This window comes from Carassius carassius, chromosome 37, assembly GCF_963082965.1.
Source record: "Carassius carassius chromosome 37, fCarCar2.1, whole genome shotgun sequence".
Taxonomy (NCBI): domain Eukaryota; kingdom Metazoa; phylum Chordata; class Actinopteri; order Cypriniformes; family Cyprinidae; genus Carassius; species Carassius carassius.
Window position 1 is genome coordinate 182,944 of NC_081791.1, and position 17,099 is coordinate 200,042.

The 17,099-nt window shown below is 48.6% G+C and overlaps 4 non-coding genes and 1 pseudogene across 4 annotated transcripts; all 5 read right to left on the reverse strand.

Moving 5' to 3' along the window:
* Window positions 1–318: 318 nt before the first annotated feature.
* On the reverse strand, window positions 319–482 carry LOC132118903 (U1 spliceosomal RNA). Its single transcript, XR_009426070.1, has one exon. It is a non-coding gene; the product is annotated as a U1 spliceosomal RNA (small nuclear RNA).
* A 352-nt stretch (window positions 483–834) lies between these two features.
* On the reverse strand, window positions 835–1,037 carry LOC132118837 (U2 spliceosomal RNA; annotated as a pseudogene).
* A 12,911-nt stretch (window positions 1,038–13,948) lies between these two features.
* On the reverse strand, window positions 13,949–14,112 carry LOC132118904 (U1 spliceosomal RNA). The gene has a single exon (XR_009426071.1). It is a non-coding gene; the product is annotated as a U1 spliceosomal RNA (small nuclear RNA).
* A 352-nt stretch (window positions 14,113–14,464) lies between these two features.
* On the reverse strand, window positions 14,465–14,655 carry LOC132118769 (U2 spliceosomal RNA). The gene has a single exon (XR_009425991.1). It is a non-coding gene; the product is annotated as a U2 spliceosomal RNA (small nuclear RNA).
* Window positions 14,656–16,716: 2,061 nt separating this feature from the next.
* Window positions 16,717–16,880, reverse strand: LOC132118742 (U1 spliceosomal RNA). Its single transcript, XR_009425969.1, has one exon. It is a non-coding gene; the product is annotated as a U1 spliceosomal RNA (small nuclear RNA).
* Window positions 16,881–17,099: the final 219 nt, after the last annotated feature.

Sequence of the window (17,099 nt, forward strand, 5' to 3'; positions counted from 1 at the left end):
CTCTGACGAAATTTTCGGGTATTTGGGATTTTGTCGAAAACCTTCTTTTGCAAACTAGCGGCAGGTATTTGGCCCAGTCCCACCCAGATCAGCACAGAATGCTTCTCTGGAGTCTGACTGTCAATAATCATCCAAAAAAAGTGGAAATTTCCATTCACCTTGGCGAGTGGACCTCAAAACGTGCCAAGGTGGTGTGGCCGAGGTGGCTCAAATGGCTATAACTCCAGGAAGGAGTCCTGGAGCATGTGGCAGGACTCATCATTCTGAAACTAAAAAGTAACTGAGATAGATCTTTCTGCTTTGTTTCACCAGTTAATTCAGGGGAGAGCGCGAACGCAGTCCCCCACTACCATAAATTATGCAGTCGAGATTCCCACATTTGGGGAATTCGCAGGGGTCAGCATGGCCGTAGTGCAATGGACAAGCCTCGCCCTGGGTGAACCGCCTTCTTGATCATGGTGTCTCCCCTGCCAGGTAAGTATGAAGACCCAGGCGGCCAGCCAGAGGTACAATTTGCGTCTCTACCATCCTCACCAACGGTTAGCCCTCCGTAAACCCCAACAAAGGAAGGATGGGCGACTTCCATTACTGGCCTGGAAACTGCTTCCCAACGCTGGTTTTAGTTGACTCCCTTTAACCAAACACACCGAATTCGATACATCACCTCGTCAGTGAAAGACTCCGAGACCTCAGGTGGGAGCATCGTTAGTGGAAGAGTCCAACACCTCAGGGGGGTGCCTCAGAAGAGAGTCCGCAATAAACCACAGGACCTGCAAAGGCAGACCTCATTACTTGCTCTGCTATTCGTCACAATAAATGGCATTCCCAAAAAAGGGAAAGCACACCGTTCCTGGAGACACTGCAATACCAGGCCGATGCGTGGAATGGACGGAGCAAGCCCCGGCTCCAGCTCCGTGATCTAAAAATCCATTTAATATGTAGTCCCCGGATGGGGGACGTATCAGATATTAAACTGATAAGAACAGATTTTTTTTTTTTTTTTTGACTGGTTTTATTGATATTTAATCAAAAGTGGTACAACAGTACGTCAAGTAATAGATAAAATACAACATATATGTTCACATGCAGGTATGAGTAAAAAATAAAAATAAAAAATGTAAAAAACAATCGTTCCAATGACGGTTAACACACCACTAAAATCCTGGATCTCCAAGACATGCCTTATGTTAAGATACAGACAAAGTACTTGAAATGACCATAAGGGAAGAAAAAAAAAAAAAAAAAAAAAAAAAAAAGGGGGGGTTATAAGGTTACACATTGATGAATTGTTCTTTTACATACATTTTTATTTTCCTTTAAAGTGCTTTCAGTGTGTTTTAAAAGCCAAAATAAAACTATGTAATAAAAAAAAAAAAAGGGGGTTCTCTATTGTGCTTGATCAGGGAGGTAATCTTTCAATTTGGGCCTCTCCCACTCTTCGGTCCCAGGCAATCAAACCCAGCTTCAGTGACCCAGAGGAGATCCGTACTCTCTGGCCCGCTGCTCCCGTAGCCGGAAGTGGTGAAGGTACATCTACGGGCAACCAGGGTCGGTGGTGGCCGGGACTCTCTCAGTGGCAACCCCGGCCCCCGCTCTGAATGATTGGGCGCGGTGCCCCTGCAGCATGTTCTCCACCATCCTTACAGTGGCTTGGAGGGGCACCATCACCCGTTTCCCCACCAGCAGGTTTCTGGCAGTCCAGATTGCATGCTTTATAGCATTCAGGGTGAACCAGAGTGTTGTGAACTGTTTTGATGTTAAATCCTTTATCCTCCGGCCCACCCCTAGGACGGCGAGATTATAGTCCATCTGGACCCCACCCGCTGGCAGGCATGGGAAAACCAGGGGGCCGGTCGCGGTCCACCGGTCCCGTGCAGCACCGCACTCCCAGAGGACGTGCCGCACGGTCTCTTCCTGATTACACCCGAGCCGTGGGCACTTTGCGTTGGCGGCCATGCCGCGGGAGTGCATAACCGCCCTGGTTGGTAGGATCTCATGGGCCACCATCCACATCAGGTCTTTTTGCCGGTTCCAAAGAGCGGGGTGGGCTGCGTTTCTCCACACTGTTTTGGATTCGCTCTCAGTTAGCCCTGGAACTGGGCTCACCTTCTCCCGGTCCTGCACAACAGAGATAATCTTTTTATGGTCTTTTAAAATGTCCACATTTTCTCGTTCTAGGTCATGTTTCTTTAAAAAAAAATTAATAAATGCATATTCTTTTGGCAAGTTAAAAGACACTGGGGTTCTAAGATCTACGGTTAAAATTTGTAGGTAGCGTAAGTACGACCCCATCCAAAACTTCACTATTGCTGCGGTCTTATCACTGGATGGGGCCGTGGCATACTTAAAATGTAATCCTGTAAAATGACTCCCTAAAAAAGGCTTAGGTCTGGCAGTCCTTTGCCTCCGTTTTCCTTTCTTTTCTTGACTGTTTCTCTCTTTATTCTCTCCCACCTGGATCCCCAGAGAAAATAAAAGACAGCACGTTCCACTGCTAAAATGAAGGACCTGGGGGGGGTAAAAACAGAGCACAACAATAAAAACAGAGGTAAAATCACAGCTTTAAAAACTAAAATCTTTCCCTCCATCGTCAAAGTCCTTAGTCCCCACAAACCCAGTCGCTGTCTTACTTTCCCTAAAGCATTGGTCCAATTACCTTGTCCACCCCCCTCCCTATCAAATTTTATGCCTAGAATTTTTATATTATCTTTTCTTAGAGTCACTTCCAGTCCTCCCATGTCTATGTCGCCCCACTGTCCGAAGAGCTGGGCCTCTGACTTGTTTCTGTTTAATTTGGAGCCAGAGGCCCGTCCATAAGAATCTGTAAGTTCCAAAGCTCTTCGGACAGATAAAAAGTCAGTCGTTAAAATTGTCACATCGTCCATGTATAAAACACATTTTGCTATCAAACCTCCTGGTAGCTTAAATCCTGCGATCCGTTGGTCCCTTCTCAAAAGCTGTGCCAATGGCTCAATGCATGCCACATACAAGAGCGGGGATAACGGGCACCCTTGACGGACGCCGCTGTGAATGTTAACAGCTTTTGTTAAATGCCCATTTACAAGAATTTTGCTGGTTATATCATTATACAGCAATCCCACCCATGCTAAAAACCTCCCTGGGAAGCCCATTTTCTCCAGTACCTGCAATAGGTACTGGTGCGAGACCCGATCAAAAGCTTTTTCAAAATCTAAATTTACCACTATTAGGCCAATGTTTCTGTCTCTCGCAAAACAGATGGTGTCTCGGATCAATATCAGACTGTCCGTGATCCTCTTCCCGGGCACAGCACATGCTTGATCCGGGTGGATCACATCCTTTAAAAACAGGGACATGCGTTTAGCTAAAAGCTTGCTAAAAAGTTTGCAATCCAAATTTAAAAGGCTGATTGGTCTCCACGTTTTTAAATCTGTCCTATCTCCTTTTTTATGCAAAAGTGAAACAATTCCTAGTCTAAAACTGTCGGGGAGTCGGTCCAGTCTATCAAAGTCCTTCAAAACCATTAAAAGTTCTGGTGCTAAAATGTCCCAAAATTTTGAATAAAATTCCACGGGAAGGCCATCACTTCCCGGCGACTTACCAGTTTTAAAATCCTTCATACATTTTGTAAGCTCTAAAAGAGTAAAATCTTGGGTTAAAATAGCACACTCATTATCAATTTTCTTTTCTAAATTTCCCAAAATATTTTCTATGGCTTCCTCTGTTATCTCTTTTTTGTTGTATAAATCTGTATAAAATCTTTCTACTTCTTCTATTATCTCTTCTGTATTTCTGGCTTCCTTCTCCCCCTTTTTTAATTCAGTAATTACCCCTTTATTTGTTAAAATCCTCTTAAAAAAGTATCTTGTGCATTTTTCACCTTCCTCCAGATCTTGTTCCTTACTTCTTAAAATCAACCCTTTGTTTCTTTGTTTTTCCAAATCAGCCATTTCTTTTTTAACCTCATTTAATTCTTCATTAAAATCAAACCCTCCATTAACAAACTTGAAATACCTTTGTAATCTTTTTTGCAGTCCCAGCATGCGTCTCTTTTCTTTGTTCTTTTTCCCAATCCCTTTCTTTCTAAAAAACAGTCTCGTCCGGTGTTTCACCATCTCCCACCACTGTGCACGTGAATCGAAAAAGTCTTGGAGGGTCTGCCACTGACTGAATTGCTCCCTGTAGTCACTAACTATCTCCTCATCCTGCAAAAGGGAGCAATTCAGTTTCCAGATCCCTCCCCCTACCGTCAATTTTGTGGTGAAGGAAATAGTGCAAGACAGCATAACGTGATCGGAAAAGAATAGGGGTGTTAATATAGCATCAGTCGGCGGGCAATCGCGTACGAAAATGTAGTCAATGCGAGAGGCGTTGGTGCCATCACCACTGACCCAGGTGTAGCCCACCTCTCTTGGATGCAAAGTCTTAAAACAGTCAGTTAATTTAAAATCCTTAACTAAACTTTGCATTAAAACTGATGTCTTATCAAACCTAAAATCTGCCCACACCCTCTTCCTATCAGTTTTGGCTAAAACACAGTTAAAATCTCCCCCTACCACTAATGGTACCCTCCCCAGCATGTGGGACTGCAGTTCCTCTAAAAGCTCATACCTATCGTTTTTACCTGTAAAACCGTACACATTTAACACCTTAAAATCTCTATCTAAAAAAGTCATATTCGCTAAAATAGCCCGCCCATCTCTTACCACCGTGCTCCCCTTCACCAGGATGTGAGGGTTATTTATTAAAATCGCCACTCCATCATTTTTGTTAAAGTTGGACCCGCTCCATATGGAGGGTCCCGGCGTCCATAACTCCTCCCACCTCCTGTAACTAGATAAAAAGGGTAAGGCACACTCTTGTAGTAAAAAGACATCTGACTTTTGAGATTTTAAGAAGGATAAAATAGTATGTGCTCTGACCATGGACCTCACACTTCTTACATTTATTGTTGAAATTGTGAGGGCCATGGTGAATAAATTAGGTAAAAAGGCATGAGCTTAAAAAGGAACTAAAACATTTTATTTAAAAGACTACAAAGTTCATTTTAATCAAAAAAACTCTTGTGACACCCGCTCCTCTTTACTAGTGATAGTATTGGGTTCAGGAACGGAGGAGTCCACCGCCTTAGGATCCGCAGAGAAAATCTCTTGCGGCTCCTTTGGCGATGATGTTCTTAGCTGTATTTGCAGAAACGAAACCTCATTCGGGGAGGCTGAGGGCCACACCCTGTCTCCTTCCTCATTACTTGAGCTGGTGGACCTCAACTTTTTCTCCTCTGTTTGACACAAAGGAGACCCCGCAGGTCTTTTCTGCAGCTGAGCATTAGGTAACCAATCTAGAGTTATTCCGCCTATAATGCTTGAAGTGTTTTGCTCGGTGTCTATGTAGCACTACGTGGCCGTCTAGTAGTGACTACGCCACCCCGAATTACCGGGGAAATAATCTAATAAATAGGACACAAGTCCGTTTACTCAGGAGAGGCAAGAGACGTGAGTTCACATTGAAACAGGCAATTTTTATTAAAGAAAGCAATTAAACAAATAACACAATCAATTGTGTCATTTCGTAATCAAAAAGGCAACCAAAACAAAAAGAATATGATCACTGCAGGGGCTGAGACCACAGAGAAGCAGGCTAGCTATAGCTGCATATGGCAATCAAACACACTTTGAAGAATCACTCCACTACAAAATAGTGATAAAAAGTCACACCACACTTATAACCCCTACTTAGGGTGAAGGCCTGCAGCTAAAACCACCAGCCTGCCTCCAGGAAAACCCAGCTCCTGCAGAATACAGAAAAGAAATAAATATAGAAATGATTAGAGATAAACCAAATCACAATGAGACAAATAATGAAAACAAAAATCAAGTTATAAGATAAATGGTCATCTATAATAAAGACAAAGAAAATAAATATAAACCATTCAAACGGTCACAACACAAAAATCACACAATCAGTCCAACCTACACAAATGATGGGACCAGTTTGGTAGGCTAATTATCACTCCATGTAATGAATCACAGGTATTTAACAGTGATGATCATGCGGCTAAGGACTGGTAACAAAACCAGCCACATTCATACAACATAAACAACATATTGCCTGAGCAATAGATAAAGTGGAGTCCAGCAGTGATATTCGGCTTCCACAAAGCAGCAAACGTGGCTCAATGAAGCATGGATTGCTGACAGCAAGTTGCTAAAGTAGCTGCTCAGCCTGGCTTTAACACGGGCAAAAGAGAACTCCTAAACACAAATATTCATTAACTATCTAATTAAAAACAGTTGCAGATTAAAAGAAACGATCGTAAATGTACTCACCCTGATTCAATTTCGGCGCGCGCACACAAACAATCACAGGCACACGGAAATCATATGACAGTCATTTGATGTTAATGAGTCAATAAACAGCTGATACTCCAACGCAGCTATGAGGAGACGTCACACCAATGGGCGACCGAAGGCACGCCACACTAAAACGCATTGCAGGTCGCTCAAACAAACAAACTACACAAAGTTAAAAACTAACATTAGAACTTACCACAATGTGAGTGTCGCCACGAGAACGTGCACAGCCTCGATGGCCGAGTGTCACACTAAACAGATACAGATGAAGGCACAATGAAACATCACTTAATACTAACATCAAAACAACCGGCTACACGGCTAACACACATACCTCCACGGTCTCTTGGAATGAATGACAAAGGGGCGGGCTTTCAATGACGTATCCCAGGGAGCATCCAAAGAGTCTATATACCCCAAGGGGCAGAACCCTATTGGCCATATATGTAATGAGGGTGACGTGGCAACGAGTCACTCACTTCACCACATCTAGATCGGATACAGTTTCCAAAGAGGAGGGGGTCAATTCATCTGACTCTTTCTCCTCTTCACTTTCTTTATCCATTTCCATACTCACATTTTGCTTTCCTAATTGGATGGGCGGAGTCTCCTCCTCCCGACCGTTACCCGCGTCTGACTCCACCCCTTGACCCGCCCCTTCCGCTCCGTCTCGACCAGTCCCTGGGCTTGGTTGGGTATTCAAAATTCCCTCCAAAACCTCAGGGACTGCCTCTTTTTCACTCGTTTGGTTTTTGGTGGCAGCCATTTTTGCTTTTAATATGTTGGCAAAGGATTTAGGGCAGTCTCTGTAGAGATGGTTGGATTCACCACAAAGATTGCACTTTCTGCCATTGGTACATTCTTCATAGATGTGCCCAATTTCTTTGCACTTACCACAAACTGTTTCCTGACATGCCTCTATGAGGTGCCCAAACCGACTGCATTTACGGCACAGTTTGGGCATCCCCTGATAATGAATGTAGCCTCTGTTTTCTCCCAGCACAATCATAGAAGGAATCTGACTTAAGCCCTGGAAGCCGTGTGGATCCTCCCATTGTTTAATGGGAACTCTCCACGCGCCATTCCAGATGCCGTCCTCGTCTAAAACCTTAACAGGCTGGCCCCGAACAGAGCAAAATCTCGCCAACCATATCGCTATGTCATCTCCACTCACAGTTTCATTAAACATTCGAACAATTACCACTTTCAGGGAATTGTCTGTCAGTTTTTCAACTGTGAACATGGAAAGACTGGCTTTTGCCGCTTCAAAACGAGACCAGAAAACATTTAGCAGTGCAGCGCTTTTAAAGCTCAAATCAAAACCACGGTTCTGGGGAAGAGTCAATAAGCAATTTACATCATTTGCTGAAAATCCTAAAACCTTTTGTACGAGTTTCCGTGAGAAATCAAGTCTGGACATCCCCATTAACGTTCCATCATCATTTTTTTTAAACATAAAACGCACGCTGTGGTGCCTCCGCATGCCGGCACGAGCAGCCGACATGGTGGAGGCACCAACAGCCCTTTGAAAATACGTACAACAGCCAATACATGTCTAAAAGACTGATAGAATAAATAACTAGACTTTTAAAAGGACACTAAATAATAATACAGCAAAATAAATAAATAAAAGGGCACTTCACCTGTGAACGCTAGTGTTTTTCTCCTTCCTAAGCGAGCTGGAAAAAGAACCTGAAGAAAGAAAAAAAACAAGAAAAAAAAAATGCTGTTCACAGGTGAAGTCCAAGATATATCCCTGTCCGGAGAGACTACAACCACCGCCCAGTAATAGTCTATTTCCTTCAAGAGAAGATGATCGCGACCACGTCCCTCTGATCTTAGCCAAAAGGCCGAGAAGCGATGTTGATTTGATGCAGCGGGGAAGAAGCCGGACACGACGATGCCCATCTCGGCTTTGGTAAGTCTGGGAGACCTGAAACGCTGTGTGATGGTAGTACCCTCCCCCGTCTGCAACGTCACCGGGCCTCGCCCCGATCGGCCTGACGCTGGCTCTGCGGCGAAAGAGAGTACGGCATCGCTCGTAACTCCCAAACGGTTCGTCGCAAAGCCACGTGCTTTATGTCATCGGAATCCTTGGCTCGAGCCGAACGAGATGCATGTCTCAGATTGGCTCGTCGCTCTGACGAAATTTTCGGGTATTTGGGATTTTGTCGAAAACCTTCTTTTGCAAACTAGCGGAAGGTATTTGGCCCAGTCCCGCCCAGATCAGCACAGAATGCTTCTCTGGAGTCTGACTGTCAATAATCATCCAAAAAAAGTGGAAATTCCATTCACCTTGGCGAGGGGACCTCAAAACGTGCCAAGGTGGTGTGGCCGAGGTGGCTCAAATGGCTATAACTCCAGGAAGGAGTGAGATCCCTTCACCCAAATCGGCACACCTGTGCAGGGGCTCAGTCAGCGGTCAGGTGTAAAAGGGCGCTGCGACAGGCCACTAGGTGGCGCTGTAAGCGGAAAAATAAGAAAAATGAAATGTAAAAGGACCATCAAACAAAGATGGAAACAACTGAAACGCTGTGTGATGGTAGTACCCTCCCCCGTCTGCAACGTCACCGGGCCTCGCCCCGATCGGCTTGACGCTGGCTCTGCAGCGACAGAGAGTACGGCATCGCTCGTAACTCCCAAACGGTTCGTCGCAAAGCCACGTGCCTTATGTCATCGGAATCCTTGGCTCGAGCCGAACGAGATGCAGGTCTCAGATTGGCTCGTCGCTCTGACGAAATTTTCGGGTATTTGGGATTTTGTCGAAAACCTTCTTTTGCAAACTAGCGGCAGGTATTTGGCCCAGTCCCACCCAGATCAGCACAGAATGCTTCTCTGGAGTCTGACTGTCAATAATCATCCAAAAAAAGTGGAAATTTCCATTCACCTTGGCGAGGGGACCTCAAAACGTGCCAAGGTGGTGTGGCCGAGGTGGCTCAAATGGCTATAACTCCAGGAAGGAGTGAGATCCCTTCACCCAAATCGGCACACCTGTGCAGGGGCTCAGTCAGCGGTCAGGTGTAAAAGGGCGCTGCGACAGGCCACTAGGTGGCGCTGTAAGCGGAAAAATAAGAAAATTGAAATGTAAAAGGACCATCAAACAAAGATGGAAACACCTGAAACGCTGTGTGATGGTAGTACCCTCCCCCGTCTGCAACGTCACCGGGCCTCGCCCCGATCGGCCTGACGCTGGCTCTGCGGCGACAGAGAGTACGGCATCGCTCGTAACTCCCAAACGGTTCGTCGCAGAGCCACGTGCCTTATGTCATCGGAATCCTTGGCTCACCGGGCCTCGCCCCGATCGGCCTGATGCTGGCTCTGCGGCGACAGAGAGTACGGCATCGCTCGTAACTCCCAAACGGTTCGTCGCAGAGCCACGTGCCTTATGTCATCGGAATCCTTGGCTCGAGCCGAACGAGATGCAGGTCTCAGATTGGCTCGTCGCTCTGACGAAATTTTCGGGTATTTGGGATTTTGTCGAAAACCTTCTTTTGCAAACTAGCGGCAGGTATTTGGCCCAGTCCCACCCAGATCAGCACAGAATGCTTCTCTGGAGTCTGACTGTCAATAATCATCCAAAAAAAGTGGAAATTTCCATTCACCTTGGCGAGGGGACCTCAAAACGTGCCAAGGTGGTGTGGCCGAGGTGGCTCAAATGGCTATAACTCCAGGAAGGAGTGAGATCCCTTCACCCAAATCGGCACACCTGTGCAGGGGCTCAGTCAGCGGTCAGGTGTAAAAGGGCGCTGCGACAGGCCACTAGGTGGCGCTGTAAGCGGAAAAATAAGAAAATTGAAATGTAAAAGGACCATCAAACAAAGATGGAAACACCTGAAACGCTGTGTGATGGTAGTACCCTCCCCCGTCTGCAACGTCACCGGGCCTCGCCCCGATCGGCCTGACGCTGGCTCTGCGGCGACAGAGAGTACGGCATCGCTCGTAACTCCCAAACGGTTCGTCGCAGAGCCACGTGCCTTATGTCATCGGAATCCTTGGCTCACCGGGCCTCGCCCCGATCGGCCTGACGCTGGCTCTGCGGCGACAGAGAGTACGGCATCGCTCGTAACTCCCAAACGGTTCGTCGCAGAGCCACGTGCCTTATGTCATCGGAATCCTTGGCTCGAGCCGAACGAGATGCAGGTCTCAGATTGGCTCGTCGCTCTGACGAAATTTTCGGGTATTTGGGATTTTGTCGAAAACCTTCTTTTGCAAACTAGCGGCAGGTATTTGGCCCAGTCCCACCCAGATCAGCACAGAATGCTTCTCTGGAGTCTGACTGTCAATAATCATCCAAAAAAAGTGGAAATTTCCATTCACCTTGGCGAGGGGACCTCAAAACGTGCCAAGGTGGTGTGGCCGAGGTGGCTCAAATGGCTATAACTCCAGGAAGGAGTGAGATCCCTTCACCCAAATCGGCACACCTGTGCAGGGGCTCAGTCAGCGGTCAGGTGTAAAAGGGCGCTGCGACAGGCCACTAGGTGGCGCTGTAAGCGGAAAAATAAGAAAATTGAAATGTAAAAGGACCATCAAACAAAGATGGAAACAGCTGAAACGCTGTGTGATGGTAGTACCCTCCCCCGTCTGCAACGTCACCGGGCCTCGCCCCGATCGGCCTGACGCTGGCTCTGCGGCGACAGAGAGTACGGCATCGCTCGTAACTCCCAAACAGTTCGTCGCAGAGCCACGTGCCTTATGTCATCGGAATCCTTGGCTCACCGGGCCTCGCCCCGATCGGCCTGACGCTGGCTCTGCGGCGACAGAGAGTACGGCATCGCTCGTAACTCCCAAGCGGTTCGTCGCAGAGCCACGTGCCTTATGTCATCGGAATCCTTGGCTCGAGCCGAACGAGATGCAGGTCTCAGATTGGCTCGTCGCTCTGACGAAATTTTCGGGTATTTGGGATTTTGTCGAAAACCTTCTTTTGCAAACTAGCGGCAGGTATTTGGCCCAGTCCCACCCAGATCAGCACAGAATGCTTCTCTGGAGTCTGACTGTCAATAATCATCCAAAAAAAGTGGAAATTTCCATTCACCTTGGCGAGGGGACCTCAAAACGTGCCAAGGTGGTGTGGCCGAGGTGGCTCAAATGGCTATAACTCCAGGAAGGAGTGAGATCCCTTCACCCAAATCGGCACACCTGTGCAGGGGCTCAGTCAGCGGTCAGGTGTAAAAGGGCGCTGCGACAGGCCACTAGGTGGCGCTGTAAGCGGAAAAATAAGAAAATTGAAATGTAAAAGGACCATCAAACAAAGATGGAAACACCTGAAACGCTGTGTGATGGTAGTACCCTCCCCCGTCTGCAACGTCACCGGGCCTCGCCCCGATCGGCCTGACGCTGGCTCTGCGGCGACAGAGAGTACGGCATCGCTCGTAACTCCCAAACGGTTCGTCGCAGAGCCACGTGCCTTATGTCATCGGAATCCTTGGCTCACCGGGCCTCGCCCCGATCGGCCTGATGCTGGCTCTGCGGCGACAGAGAGTACGGCATCGCTCGTAACTCCCAAACGGTTCGTCGCAGAGCCACGTGCCTTATGTCATCGGAATCCTTGGCTCGAGCCGAACGAGATGCAGGTCTCAGATTGGCTCGTCGCTCTGACGAAATTTTCGGGTATTTGGGATTTTGTCGAAAACCTTCTTTTGCAAACTAGCGGCAGGTATTTGGCCCAGTCCCACCCAGATCAGCACAGAATGCTTCTCTGGAGTCTGACTGTCAATAATCATCCAAAAAAAGTGGAAATTTCCATTCACCTTGGCGAGGGGACCTCAAAACGTGCCAAGGTGGTGTGGCCGAGGTGGCTCAAATGGCTATAACTCCAGGAAGGAGTGAGATCCCTTCACCCAAATCGGCACACCTGTGCAGGGGCTCAGTCAGCGGTCAGGTGTAAAAGGGCGCTGCGACAGGCCACTAGGTGGCGCTGTAAGCGGAAAAATAAGAAAATTGAAATGTAAAAGGACCATCAAACAAAGATGGAAACACCTGAAACGCTGTGTGATGGTAGTACCCTCCCCCGTCTGCAACGTCACCGGGCCTCGCCCCGATCGGCCTGACGCTGGCTCTGCGGCGACAGAGAGTACGGCATCGCTCGTAACTCCCAAACGGTTCGTCGCAGAGCCACGTGCCTTATGTCATCGGAATCCTTGGCTCACCGGGCCTCGCCCCGATCGGCCTGACGCTGGCTCTGCGGCGACAGAGAGTACGGCATCGCTCGTAACTCCCAAACGGTTCGTCGCAGAGCCACGTGCCTTATGTCATCGGAATCCTTGGCTCGAGCCGAACGAGATGCAGGTCTCAGATTGGCTCGTCGCTCTGACGAAATTTTCGGGTATTTGGGATTTTGTCGAAAACCTTCTTTTGCAAACTAGCGGCAGGTATTTGGCCCAGTCCCACCCAGATCAGCACAGAATGCTTCTCTGGAGTCTGACTGTCAATAATCATCCAAAAAAAGTGGAAATTTCCATTCACCTTGGCGAGGGGACCTCAAAACGTGCCAAGGTGGTGTGGCCGAGGTGGCTCAAATGGCTATAACTCCAGGAAGGAGTGAGATCCCTTCACCCAAATCGGCACACCTGTGCAGGGGCTCAGTCAGCGGTCAGGTGTAAAAGGGCGCTGCGACAGGCCACTAGGTGGCGCTGTAAGCGGAAAAATAAGAAAATTGAAATGTAAAAGGACCATCAAACAAAGATGGAAACAGCTGAAACGCTGTGTGATGGTAGTACCCTCCCCCGTCTGCAACGTCACCGGGCCTCGCCCCGATCGGCCTGACGCTGGCTCTGCGGCGACAGAGAGTACGGCATCGCTCGTAACTCCCAAACAGTTCGTCGCAGAGCCACGTGCCTTATGTCATCGGAATCCTTGGCTCACCGGGCCTCGCCCCGATCGGCCTGACGCTGGCTCTGCGGCGACAGAGAGTACGGCATCGCTCGTAACTCCCAAGCGGTTCGTCGCAGAGCCACGTGCCTTATGTCATCGGAATCCTTGGCTCGAGCCGAACGAGATGCAGGTCTCAGATTGGCTCGTCGCTCTGACGAAATTTTCGGGTATTTGGGATTTTGTCGAAAACCTTCTTTTGCAAACTAGCGGCAGGTATTTGGCCCAGTCCCACCCAGATCAGCACAGAATGCTTCTCTGGAGTCTGACTGTCAATAATCATCCAAAAAAAGTGGAAATTTCCATTCACCTTGGCGAGGGGACCTCAAAACGTGCCAAGGTGGTGTGGCCGAGGTGGCTCAAATGGCTATAACTCCAGGAAGGAGTGTGATCCCTTCACCCAAATCGGCACACCTGTGCAGGGGCTCAGTCAGCGGTCAGGTGTAAAAGGGCGCTGCGACAGGCCACTAGGTGGCGCTGTAAGCGGAAAAGAACTAATATGATTTGAAAAAGCACAACGAAAAACAAACATGGAGACAGCTACAGCTAGGCTGCAGTCAATCCAATCGACTTGCAAAGTGAGGTCTGTGCAAAATTCGAACTAAACCACACACCAGGGACCGATATTTCAAGAGCGTAAGTGATTTTGTTTCATGAGCTCAAAACACATACCCAGCATGTGGCAGGACTCATCATTCTGAAACTAAAAAGTAACTGAGATAGATCTTTCTGCTTTGTTTCACCAGTTAATTCAGGGGAGAGCGCGAACGCAGTCCCCCACTACCATAAATTATGCAGTCGAGATTCCCACATTTGGGGAATTCGCAGGGGTCAGCATGGCCGTAGTGCAATGGACAAGCCTCGCCCTGGGTGAACCGCCTTCTTGATCATGGTGTCTCCCCTGCCAGGTAAGTATGAAGACCCAGGCCGCCAGCCAGAGGTACAATTTGCGTCTCTACCATCCTCACCAACGGTTAGCCCTCCGTAAACCCCAACAAAGGAAGGATGGGCGACTTCCATTACTGGCCTGGAAACTGCTTCCCAACGCTGGTTTTAGTTGACTCCCTTTAACCAAACACACCGAATTCGATACATCACCTCGTCAGTGAAAGACTCCGAGACCTCAGGTGGGAGCATCGTTAGTGGAAGAGTCCAACACCTCAGGGGGGTGCCTCAGAAGAGAGTCCGCAATAAACCACAGGACCTGCAAAGGCAGACCTCATTACTTGCTCTGCTATTCGTCACAATAAATGGCATTCCCGAAAAAGGGAAAGCACACCGTTCCTGGAGACATTGCAATACCAGGCCGATGCGTGGAATGGACGGGGCAAGCCCCGGCTCCAGCTCCGTGATCTAAAAATCCATTTAATATGTAGTCCCCGGATGGGGGACGTATCAGATATTAAACTGATAAGAACAGATACTACACTTGATCTTAGCCAAAAGGCCGAGAAGCGATGTTGATTTGATGCAGCGGGGAAGAAGCCGGACACGACGATGCCCATCTCGGCTTTGGTAAGTCTGGGAGACCTGAAACACTGTGTGATGGTAGTACCCTCCCCCGTCTGCAACGTCACCGGGCCTCGCCCCGATCGGCCTGACGCTGGCTCTGCGGCGACAGAGAGTACGGCATCGCTCGTAACTCCCAAACGGTTCGTCGCAAAGCCACGTGCTTTATGTCATCGGAATCCTTGGCTCGAGCCGAACGAGATGCAGGTCTCAGATTGGCTCGTCTCTCTGACGAAATTTTCGGGTATTTGGGATTTTGTCGAAAACCTTCTTTTGCAAACTAGCGGCAGGTATTTGGCCCAGTCCCACCCAGATCAGCACAGAATGCTTCTCTGGAGTCTGACTGTCAATAATCATCCAAAAAAAGTGGAAATTTCCATTCACCTTGGCGAGGGGACCTCAAAACGTGCCAAGGTGGTGTGGCCGAGGTGGCTCAAATGGCTATAACTCCAGGAAGGAGTGAGATCCCTTCACCCAAATCGGCACACCTGTGCAGGGGCTCAGTCAGCGGTCAGGTGTAAAAGGGCGCTGCGACAGGCCACTAGGTGGCGCTGTAAGCGGAAAAATAAGAAAAATGAAATGTAAAAGGACCATCAAACAAAGATGGAAACACCTGAAACGCTGTGTGATGGTAGTACCCTCCCCCGTCTGCAACGTCACCGGGCCTCGCCCCGATCGGCCTGACGCTGGCTCTGCGGCGACAGAGAGTACGGCATCCCTCGTAACTCCCAAACGGTTCGTCGCAGAGCCACGTGCCTTATGTCATCGGAATCCTTGGCTCGAGCCGAACGAGATGCAGGTCTCAGATTGGCTCGTCGCTCTGACGAAATTTTCGGGTATTTGGGATTTTGTCGAAAACCTTCTTTTGCAAACTAGCGGCAGGTATTTGGCCCAGTCCCACCCAGATCAGCACAGAATGCTTCTCTGGAGTCTGACTGTCAATAATCATCCAAAAAAAGTGGAAATTTCCATTCACCTTGGCGAGGGGACCTCAAAACGTGCCAAGGTGGTGTGGCCGAGGTGGCTCAAATGGCTATAACTCCAGGAAGGAGTGAGATCCCTTCACCCAAATCGGCACACCTGTGCAGGGGCTCAGTCAGCGGTCAGGTGTAAAAGGGCGCTGCGACAGGCCACTAGGTGGCGCTGTAAGCGGAAAAATAAGAAAAATGAAATGTAAAAGGACCATCAAACAAAGATGGAAACACCTGAAACGCTGTGTGATGGTAGTACCCTCCCCCGTCTGCAACGTCACCGGGCCTCGCCCCGATCGGCCTGACGCTGGCTCTGCGGCGACAGAGAGTACGGCATCCCTCGTAACTCCCAAACGGTTCGTCGCAGAGCCACGTGCCTTATGTCATCGGAATCCTTGGCTCGAGCCGAACGAGATGCAGGTCTCAGATTGGCTCGTCGCTCTGAAGAAATTTTCGGGTATTTGGGATTTTGTCGAAAACCTTCTTTTGCAAACTAGCGGCAGGTATTTGGCCCAGTCCCACCCAGATCAGCACAGAATGCTTCTCTGGAGTCTGACTGTCAATAATCATCCAAAAAAAAGTGGAAATTTCCATTCACCTTGGCGAGGGGACCTCAAAACGTGCCAAGGTGGTGTGGCCGAGGTGGCTCAAATGGCTATAACTCCAGGAAGGAGTGAGATCCCTTCACCCAAATCGGCACACCTGTGCAGGGGCTCAGTCAGCGGTCAGGTGTAAAAGGGCGCTGCGACAGGCCACTAGGTGGCGCTGTAAGCGGAAAAGAACTAATATGATTTGAAAAAGCACAACGAAAAACAAACATGGAGACAGCTACAGCTAGGCTGCAGTCAATCCAATCGACTTGCAAAGTGAGGTCTGTGCAAAATTCGAACTAAACCACACACCAGGGACCGATATTTCAAGAGCGTAAGTGATTTTGTTTCATGAGCTCAAAACACATACCCAGCATGTGGCAGGGCTCATCATTCTGAAACTAAAGAGTAACTGAGATAGATCTTTCTGCTTTGTTTCACCAGTTAATTCAGGGGAGAGCGCGAACGCAGTCCCCCACTACCATAAATTATGCAGTCGAGATTCCCACATTTGGGGAATTTGCAGGGGTCAACATGGCCGTAGTGCAATGGACAAGCCTCGCCCTGGGTGAACCGCCTTCTTGATCATGGTGTCTCCCCTGCCAGGTAAGTATGAAGACCCAGGCGGCCAGCCAGAGGTACAATTTGCGTCTCTACCATCCTCACCAACGGTTAGCCCTCCGTAAACCCCAACAAAGGAAGGATGGGCGACTTCCATTACTGGCCTGGAAACTGCTTCCCAACGCTGGTTTTAGTTGACTCCCTTTAACCAAACACACCGAATTCGATACATCACCTCGTCAGTGAAAGACTCCGAGACCTCAGGTGGGAGC